This window comes from Microtus ochrogaster, chromosome 15, assembly GCF_000317375.1.
Source record: "Microtus ochrogaster isolate Prairie Vole_2 chromosome 15, MicOch1.0, whole genome shotgun sequence".
NCBI lineage: Eukaryota > Metazoa > Chordata > Mammalia > Rodentia > Cricetidae > Microtus > Microtus ochrogaster.
The window spans coordinates 35,221,249-35,232,523 of record NC_022017.1 but is presented as its reverse complement, the minus strand read 5'-3'; positions in this window follow the sequence as shown (position 1 = coordinate 35,232,523).

Genomic DNA, 11,275 nt, shown 5'->3' with positions numbered 1-11,275 from the left:
CCGTTATAAGTAGTTGTGAGCCACTGTCTGATGGGGGCTAGGAAGAATGCTATGCAATCTTAACTGCTGAGCCATCTTTCCAGCATATTTAAAAAGAACTTGCAATCCTTTTCAACCAACCAACCAACTCACAGATAACAAATTATTTAGTTTTCTGGTGGTTTGTCACTTCTGTCATTGGCAAAATGACAGAAGTCTTGGCGTTGAAACTCCACATTCCCCCATTCTGTGTCAGTAGTAACCACTGGGTCAGGATATAAATTCCAAGGGCCTTTCCTAGGGGGCAGAGAGGTGCGTATTGAAAGAAAGACACTGACTGAAAGGGTCTCTTTCTGAACCCTGAACCTTTATCTTTATCTTTAGAGATATTGCCTCTAAAGATGTGTCTTCCCAGGAGAGATTGGGAAAAGTGCTTTCTATGAGTTATTTTTACTTCTCTAATCAGCTTGGAAAGGAGCCAAATTACACTGAGCCTCTGGGATTGGAAATGTCAATCAGAAGCCATTGCATGGTAAAGAGCATGGTTTTGTGGGGATTCAGAGCCTTGAGGCACACAAATTAGGGCCTTGACAAAATCCAGCTTTTTGCTTTTTTTTTTAACCAAGAAGGTTTCTGGGTATTGATATTCCTTCTGGAAAAGTCACAACACATCTTTACGTAAGCCTATAAGAGACAACATTTGAACAGAGTTGGATATGAAGAGCATTTTGACATCAGACATGGACATGCGGAGTTTAGATTTGCCCAGTTGGTTTTTAGTCTTGCTTTGGCTCAGTATTTCAACACTATACTTCACTTTGGAATGGTGCCTTGTTACATTATAAGTTGAAAGTATGTGATCTGTTTTTTGGTTTTGATTTTGTGGGGGATTACAGTTAAGAGATTGCATGAATCTCAGAAAACACTTTGACCTTTGGACTTCTAAACATTGTTAAGATTGTTGTAGACTATTGGGACTTTTGAAGTTTTACTAAATACATCTTGCATTATGATATTGTTGAAGGTTTATGGGGGCAGGGAGTGGAATGTGGTAGTTTGAATGTAACTGGCTCCTATAAGCTCATTGAGAGTGGTATTATTAGGAGGTATGGCTTTGTTGGAGTACGTGTGGCCTTATTGGAGGAAGTGTGTCACTGTGGAGGCAGGCTTTGAGGTCTCCTATATCAAGATATGCGACTGTCTCACTTCACTTCCTGTTCCCTGCCCATCAAGATGTAGAATTCCCAGCTCCTTCTCTAGCACCGGTCTGCCTACACACCACCATATCTTACCATGATGATAATGGACTGAACCTCTGAACTCTAAGTCACCCAATTAAATGTTTTCCTTTTTGAGAAGAAAAAGAGAGAAAGAAAAGAGACAACATCACAATAACACCCTTAATATGTACCAGTTCTTTATTCTAATTGATTTCTGGAAGGATGTGCAACAGTACTGGCAAATTTAAAATGTCTATGCTATATACTTAGCCTTTGGCTTCCACAACATGTCTCAGGCATCAGGGTCCTCAATCCTGACCCCAAATAGATGCCTAAACTCTAGTGCTAGCCCTCAGGGATACACAGGGTAAAACAAACCCACTGTCTCTTAAAAGCCAAGAGGGGTGTAGGACTTCAGACAGAAACATTCCTTGGTCCAAAGGGACACTTCCTAGGGTGTGGAATATCGGTGTCAATACACTTGTGTTTAAGTCCAATGAAGAACTTCCTATGTTGAATACCCTTGTAATGACAAAGGAGTGTTTTGTGAACAGAAAATCATTTTCATATTTTGAAAGAGCCTTGGTGTTAGTCACCAAAAATAATAATAGTATTACCCATGCACTTTCTGGCAGGGTCTGGGTTCACATCTTGCTGCATCCCATGCCCATATCAGCAGCTCTGCTCACCTCCTTGCAGTTCCGCAACACCGGAAGTATCCTGCATCAGTTATCAGGGTGGAGCTGTGCTGGAATCCTACAGGTTTCCTAGTAGAAAGAACTCACTTCCACTTAGTACACTGCAGGAGCTTAGATTTATCTCAGATAAGAATTTCTCACAGACAAGGTGAGTTAAGGGACAATGGGCGGTCAGCGACCTTCTTTATACCGTGCTGGGAGTATTTTGATAGATCTTCACTCCCTAAGCAATGAAAGGTTCACATCTCCTTCTGACCTTCATTGTTATCAAACAATCATTTGCTCAACTTCACATCACTTCACAGCAAGTATCTGCTAGACATTTCCTCTGGGTACAGTATAAGGAAGGTCACTGGCCTCCCATGTACCATTCATTCATTTCACTCTGAAGGAAAACCATCCCATAGCTTCTGCGTTGCTCTTCTAGATAAAATCCAAATATACCTTAGAACCTTTAGGACTTCGCTTCTAGTCTCCCCTCTACCTCTTCAGCTTATGTCTGGAGCCTACTCTTCTTCCTCCGTGTAGTTACATTGGTACATGCATTTAGAGCTTTGACAAAGAACCCAATGCCTAACATGTTCTAAACACTGTTAGAGTCACTCAGGGGCATTATTTCAACAAAACAGATACCGCGAAGAAGAACACTGCAAGATAGGAGAAGAGGAACAATTTTAAGAGAGAGAGAGAGAGAGAGAGAGAGAACTAAAATTGTAACCAAGACAGTCAAAGGAATCTTTTGAATAGTTCTGTAGTCTTTTCTGGCAGCTATTACCAAATAACATAGACTGGATAAGTAAAAATAGCAGAAATTAATTTCTCAGAATTGGATGCTGCAAGTTCACTGTCATGGTGTCAGTCGCTGGTGTCTCCTGAAGACCTCCTTTTTGGTTCAGAAGCAGTACGTACTCAATTATGTCCTTACACAATGGAATGGTCGAGGAGTCTCCATTGGGCCTTTTTTTTTTTTTTTTTTTTTTTTTTTTTTTTTTTTTTTTTTTTTTTTTTGTTTTTTCGCCTTTTTAAATAAGGGAATCATTCCCATTCATGAGTATTCCAAACTCATGACTAACCTCACCCAACCTCTTATTACCCTTCTCACAGTAAGGTTTCAGTGTGCATTTGTAGCAAAGACTTTCAGACTGTTATAGGAAATACGGAAGCTAGGTGGAATTATGGGGTAGCAGTGAAAAAAATACCTTAAGGTATAATCAGTAGAGAGTGAGTCTGAAGGTCAAGAAAGAGGCCCGTGTGGCTGATGTTGATTGCGTTATAGAGGAACAGGTACAGAGAACAAGGACAGACTATGCTACATGAAGTCTCATCACCTGTGCCTTGAGTAACACATGGAGGTAGGTCATTACAGGGGTTGGAGCAGAAAATAAAAGTAACTCGCATATGTGGCGTGTGTCCAGTTGGATGCTGTGCTGACAGTTGTTTGGAAGGGGAGTTCTGGGAGGACAGGTAGATTGGCCAGTGGTCAGGTAGGAGACAGTGATGGCTTGGGAAAGGAGATCACTGTGGATATACAAAGTTGTCAGATTTCAGTCATGTTTATGAGAGTAGAGCCAGCAGGACTGACCATATGATACAAGACAAAGAGTAGAGAGGAGTCTTTAGATGGGGGAGACAGTGAAATGCCTGTGATTGGCAAGTAGAGAAGAAAGTCGGGCAAGCCATACCTGTTGGTATAATAGTGACATAGCTCTTGTGACAACAGCCAACCACTCTCTACATTGATTTGAGGCAAGATCCACAGAAAAGAATATATGTGTGGCACAGCAAAAGCCCACAGGGCTAGGGAAGTCACAGGCCATGGGGTAGCATTAACTACTGATATTTTCACTAAATCGACATGCTATCAAAAATGTCTCCTAAATATTCATGGTTATGTCTGAAGACTAGTGCTGTCTTTAGCCTTGGTTAGAGGAGCTTCTTTTTACAGTAACCAAGAGCTAATGCAGAGACTCATAACTGTAAACAGTGCCGAGAGTGACTGTTGAGTGCTTAGCCCCAAACAAAACCTCTGTATCAACACCTTCAAGGCCCAAGGAAGAACACAAAAGAGGGAGAATAAAAATTGTCAGAGCCAAAGGATAGGGAGGAGTGCTGTGAAATTCTGTCTACTGAATCTGATGTGGCTATTGTAGTCATGAAAACATATCAGCTGTGGCTGCCTGTGTAGCCCCTGCACACCACCATCCTTAAAACAAACAAGGAAACAGGAAATAGGAGAGGGCTTCATTGGGAAGAAGGAGAGGTCATCAGGACTAGAACAGGGACAAAAAAAAATGTCTAGAGACTGAATATAGCCTCAATACATTGTATATACATACAAAACTGATTTCAAAATCTTTAGAGAGTAGAGTTGAATGTGACTTCAGGATTCTGACCTGCGTCACGGTGCTGCTATGGGCTAAGGAAGAACACACTTAGAAAGCACTTAGCAGAGGCTCTAACCCATGGTGAGCACCCCAAAATATCAACGTCATTACAACATGATCTGATTCTTTTTAAATTGCTTTCATTGATCTTCAGCAATAAAAGAAAAGGCAATTAAGGAGAGGAAGCCTAATTTAGAGGAACCTGAACGGAAGGAAGAGAAATACCACTTAGCCATAGAAGAGAAAGCTGGGCAAATTCATTAAGAAGCTATTCAAGAAGTCAGCAAAGCCAAAGCCATTCAGAACCAGTTAGTGGGAGGCCCCATGTTCCTGCATGCTTCACTGAGTGCCGAGGAATTGTCTGATAAAAGTTAATTTCCTTAATGCCAGTGAGTCATCCGGATGATCAAATTATGTTTATTGTATTCTGCTTAAAGGATCAGTAAAGTGTGTAACCCATTACAGGAAGACTTCAATCCTAAAATGCTTAAAATAATAAAATACTGGGTGCTTGAAAGGACAAATCCTCCCCTACCTGGAAAAATGTGCCTACCCTGAATTTCTAGGAAGCTGCACTTTATTGAAGGAGCATTAATTCACCCCACATTCAGATGCGAACGTTATGAAATGTTCACATCCATTATCACCTCTGATGCCCACAAAAGCCCTCAGAGGGGATAATTATCCTGAACTTCATGGGTGTGAAACTCTACCAGCTTAGAAATATGAGGTGATTTATTTGAAGTTGTACTGCAGAACAAATTAAACGCCCAAACTTGGAAAAGAAGAACACCTCCTACAGCCAGCTACCCTTGTTGATCCACAACTTCCTGAAATCATGTGCTTAGGGAAACTATTCATAAAATAGATGGACACCTAGAATTGAACCTTACTCCTATCACTAATATCCATGTGGTACTTTGCTATCTATGAAAAAGCTAAACAATTTATATGATAAACACATCCTTTATAATGGCTTCCATGATTTGACAGATTGCATTGGAAGTAAGTGTGAATATGAATAGCAATGTCTGCCGAGAGTTCATGCACATGTGCACACATGCGCACAGAGAGAGAGAGAGACAGAGACAGCAGACAGACAGACAGACAGACAGAGCTACATTTCTATTATTACTGGGTTAGGCAATCTGTAATCCCCTCCCAAATAACATGTCCACTGTTTAAGTCTGGACAGAAATATTGAGATCTACAAATAAAGAAGTGAAATTCATGAATTGAACAATGTACACATATAACCAGAAACTGCCAGAGGCATTTTGTATCCTAACAACACCCTAAAACATTTATACTTCATGTTCTCAGAATATCCTTACTCTGAAGAGATCAAAGTAATATACTTTACTTACGGTCTGTATGTACTCCAATTGCCGCTTGTAAAGATTTTATCTTAATCTTCACCTAAGCAAACAGGACTTCACTCGTCTTTCTAGAATGTGTGTTGCCACTAACAGTAGAAGTTGCTTTATGGCCCAATCAGTTACACAACAAATCCTACTTTGTTGATTAGGTGACACTTTTACAGGGAAATAAAACCGCAGCCTAAAAGTAAAAATATGAACTCTTTGCAGCAAGTTTGTAACTTCTACAATTGACTTTACAGGAAATGTTCTTCAGCCTGGGCAATATACTCTATTGTCAGATGGCAGTTTCTGTGGCCCATCTGTACTAGTTCAGTCTTTGTTTTTTTTTTATTTTTTTTTGAGCCAAAGTCTCATAAATTCAATAGTGTTGAACTTGCTACGCAGTTTAGGATGACCTTGAACTCCTAATCCTCCTGCCTTCCCTTTGTTTTTGCAATTGTATTAATTCTTTGAGAATTTTATGTATCTATTTTGATGATATTAATCTTTTCTCTGCCCAGCTCCTCTCAGATCCACTTTCTCTTCCTTACCCATGCAATATTATATCATCTTCTTTAAAAACAAAAACTGAAGTCCAATTTGTGCTGCTCATAAACCCTTGGATATGTGGCCCTCCACCGGAATAGTCACCCTACCAGGGATCACATTCATAAAAACAAAACAAAAACTGTGGCTTTGCCTCTCCCAGCAGCTATGAGTTGCCAATAGTGCTTCAGATAGGATGGGACTTCTTGCCCACCTCTCCTCTACAGGCTGTCGCAAATTCTGTAAGTTCACATGAGCATCTGCCTTGTTGTATCTGGAAAACAGTTTCCTTGTTGTCGTCCACCAAGGACGTTACAATCTTTCTGCCCTCTCTTCTGCAATGATCCCTAAATCCTTGGAGGAGGGAGTATGATATAGATGTGCCATCTGATGGTCCATGCATTCCAGGATTAGAACTCTCCCAACCAAGCTACATTTCTAGCCCTGTGATGTCTCATCTTGAACCAAGTCTATAAGAAACACCCAAAACGTGTTATTGACACATTCATAGAAAAAAACATCATCATGGACCATGATGCAGGTACAGACACTAAATTCAGATTCTTTGACACTGATTTATACTAGAAATCTTGTATTTTTTATTGCTCCAACCAAAATACAACCACGGCATCAACTTACAGTAATTATAGGAGGTACAGTGATCTTTTGACCCACAAATGTAAACCAATGTACAATTTGTATTCTACTTTCTTTAGCAATCCCAGAGTTCATGACAGGCTTGTTTTTCTAAAATGTGATGGCAAAGAAGAGGGTGCGTAACATGGTTAGGTCAAAAGATACATTTTAAGCAGACACCAGGTCTCAGCTCTGAAGAAGCATACAGAATGAGTAAATAGAAGAAGCCAGATTAGAATTTAACTGTGTTCTTCCTTTGTTGTTCATGTTCACCTTATCTTTCTTCTACCCTGGCATTTCTCACGCTGTGGTCTGATATTGGCCAAGATATTGGCAATAACCACACCTTAACATGGCCCAGGCTTGGGAGTCAGAGTCTGGCGGGAAAGCTTAGTATCTGCCCCTGACCAAGCAACACTGCTGATTATTCAGAGGAACTTTAAGAATGACAGCTTTTCACTTTGCCATACCCTCAAAATACCTTCAGCAAGGGTGTTATGGATTGAATATAAACGCCCTTCCCAGTTTCATGTGTTGACAGCTTGTTCCTGGATTGTGGAAAGAGGACTTAGCTTAAACAAACAGATTACTGGGGCTGTGACTTTAAAGAATGTAAATTCTCCCTAGTCAGTCTCCTCTCCCCTCCCCTTCACTTTATTTCTTCCTCTTCCTCTCCTTCTCCTCTCTTCCCCTTTCTCCTATCCTCCCCATCTTCTCTCCTCCCATCCTCTGACCTGCCCTTGTCTCTCTTTTCCTCCCCACTCCTCTCTTCTCCTACCTCCAAGAGGTCCTACCTCACCTCAAGCTTAAAGCAAGGGTCCAGTTGATCGTGGATAAAAACGTTCTGAAACTATGAGCCAAAACTAAATCTTGTTTCATTTAAGCTGTTTCTGATGGGTATTCGTCATAGCAAAAGACATTAACATGGAGGGTAGTTAGGTACAAGGCCTGGTTAATATAAGCGTACAATATATATTTATTAAATGATTATATAAACACTTGTGGTATTAACTGAGTTGTTTAATATATTAGGAGAATTATATCCAAGAGAGCTTAGGAAAGCACCAATAAATGTTCCTTTATTATATAAGGCACAGAGAAAAAAATTAGCTACTACATAAATAAAATATCCACACAAGTATCTTGGACTCCACAAAAGCCTTATCAGTGATAAAAGTTAATAAAAGGATTCCTTTCCATATATGAAATATGAAAATAAAAGATATTTGCCAAATGTTTTATTTTTAAAAATCAGAATTAAAAGTTAAGTAACTTGAAGAAAAGCTATCCATCCCACTTGATTGACACTTGAACCTCTCTGAAGTTAGTGTTGACACATCTAGGGCTGAGAACTCTCTGCCTGCCAAGACTGTGAACGTCCTGTCCCAGCCTCACACCATCTCTGTCATGGCCCTATCCAGTGCTCTAATATCTACTTTAGCTACGAATAGCCATTGTCTATGGATTTTGTCCATTACAGATTTGATAAAATAAATTTCATGTGAGGGTTACCTCTTTGGGAGTCAGTGAGGTATACTGCACAAAGGTTGTGGTGGCCTACCCAAGATCTGTGCAAGGTATGTCAAACCAAAGTCCCAGCATAGATACGGGACAACACTAAGTCCCACACCTATCTGTTGCTGTTGGGAGAGGGCAACTCACTTTTCTGTAAGAATAAGGCCCCTGGTTGATGGACCATGTTCCAATAGACAGCCATTGTCTACATAGACAGTTTTCTAATGGAAGAATACTAAAATTCTTCTCCTCTGAAACCTCTTGAGCCAGCTCTAAACAGTTCAAATAACTCTTAGCACCACTGTCTTCTATGCTTCTACTAGTATGGCCCATTAAATGGTACTTAAGACTTTCCACTGTTTTCATAACTCAAAGTACCAATGTCCAAATTCCTCTAAATAAAAATATGGTCAGGTCCATCACAACAATACCCCAGTCTCTGGTACCAACTTCTTCTTAGGGTTTCTAATGCCGTAAAGAGATACCATGACCATGGGGTTGTATTGCTGTGAAGAGAAACCATGACCACAATAATTAAAAAAAAACAAAAAACACTTAAGTGAGGACTTGCTTACACTTTTAAGAGGTTCAGTTCATTATCATCATAACAGGGAGCATAGCAGCATGCTGGCAGATGTGGTTACTACTGTGAGTTCTACATCTTGCAGCAACAGGAAGTTGACTGACACACTGGGCTGTATCCTGAGCATAGAAAACCTCAATGTTTGCCCCCACAGTGACACACTTCCTCCATCAAGGCCATACCTACTCCACCAAAGTCACACTTCCTAGTAGTGTCACGGAAGCATGATTAATAAAATCTCAGGGTCAGAAACTGGGGTTCAACCTGAAGATCCATAAAGCAAAACAGTCAGCCACTGGCCCTTACCTTGACTGCTGGTAATCTTGGATCACTTACATCAGCCAAGCCTTGCTGGGACCAGTGACCCACCCAAGCAACTCACAGGCAGTGAGAAAGAATCTGTGTCTTGTGATAAGTCTAAGTTTCCCATTATCTGATAGCCAGTGCAGCAGAAGCTAACTACTTTATGCTTGCTTGGTTTCACCAATAATATACAAAGTAAAAATCTTTTTTTTTTAAAAAAAAAGTGCCATTATAAAGCTCACTAGAAAGAAAAAATGAACTCTTATCAATAAAACCTGCAGTAAGACTGAAACTACAACAATTAGAAGCAGAATTTCAGGACAGCGAGTGGAAATCACGCTGCAAGAAATTCAACAATGTGGAGAACAAGCTATAGATTTAACCTCAGAATAGACACAGACAGGGATAATAAATCAGAATAATAAAAGGAAGGACATATATAAGAATAATAAAAGGAAGTGTTAAATCAGCAGCAGCGATAACTCCAGGTGTCAAGAGAACTGTCTTAGAATACTGAAAGAAGAGGAGAAAGGGAATGGGCAGCGGGAAGAAACCCCGCCCCCGATTCTTTAGCTCAGAAACATGCCCTGAATTGAGGGAACAGGAATTCAAGAAAACACTTAGAAATATGCATGCTTGCCTTAGGAATTACAAGAGTAATAAAAACTATACATTTCAGAAGAACCCAAGTAGTTTATTCACAAGAGTCTAGAAGGATACGAAGGGTCTGCTTTAGATGGTGGCCTTATGATAGTCTGCCACTGTGCCCAATGAGCCGTACATTGTTGCTCCACGTTATTATTTCAAGCAAACTTCTAAATTACCTCATACAAAACCAACCCTGGAAAATAAAGACAATCCTCTCAATTCTTGGGGTCAAATGGAATTTCCAAATTCATCCCAACTGGTTTAAACATGAAAAGTGAGGAAAAACAGTACTGTTCAAATTATAAAACAAATAACAAGTAAAATCAAAACTTATACTTAATTTCCAACTATAAGCTAAAGCTATTTTTGTTTAATAAGTAACAAGAGCACAAAAATATGTTGAAGTATCATAAAAATGTCAAAGTGATTAATTGTAGGGAAAAATGAAATAAAGATGCTATGTAGATATACAGAAGAATTTTTGTTTTATATTTATTTATGTACTTGTGTGTGCACGCATGCATGTGTGCATGCCTATGTATGCATTGCAGCACACATGGAGTTCAAAGTACAACTTTCAGGAGTCAATTCTTTCCTTCCACATTGCAGGTTCTAGGAATCAAACTTAGGTGGTCTTCCTTGAGAACAAGAGCCTTTACTCCTTACTGACCCCAGAAGACTTTAAAATAATGTTAACCCTTACACATTGCAGCAGGGGTGTGAAGTGTCTAAAGTGCTTTGGGAAAGGGTTTGACAGGCTTCAGTGAGCTAGACTCCTGGCTAGGTATATTACCAAACAGAAACTGAACACTCTGCCCACTCAACTTTGTACGATAATATAATGGTCCTATCATTCATAATAGCCCAAAAGAAACAATACGAACACCCATTAGCTGATAAATGGATGGGCAAAAATGAGATGAATTCATAGAATGAACATTATCTGGCAATAAAAGGAAATGAAGCTGCCAGATGTGGTAAATTCATGCTTGTAATTCCAGCACTTAAAAGGTAGGAGGATCACCATGAGTTTGAGGCCATTTGGAACTACTATAGTGAGTTTCAAGTTAGCCTAGGCTACAGAGTAAGACCATCTCAGAGACAAAGAGGGGGGACATAAGAAGAGGGAAAGAAAAGGGTACTGAACCCAACACACATGAACCCTGAAATGTTATTGTCAAGTGAAAAGGTTTGAAAGAGAAGTCATGTGCTAGACGATTTCAGAAGATGCAAGTCCTCAGGCAAAAAGGGAAAACTACAACCCACTGACTGGGAGAAGATCATCACCAACCCCGCAACTGACAAAGGTCTGATCTCCAAAATATATAAAGAACTCAAGAAACTAGACCGTAAAAGGCTAATCAACCCAGTTATAAAATGGGGCACTGAGCTGAACAGAGAA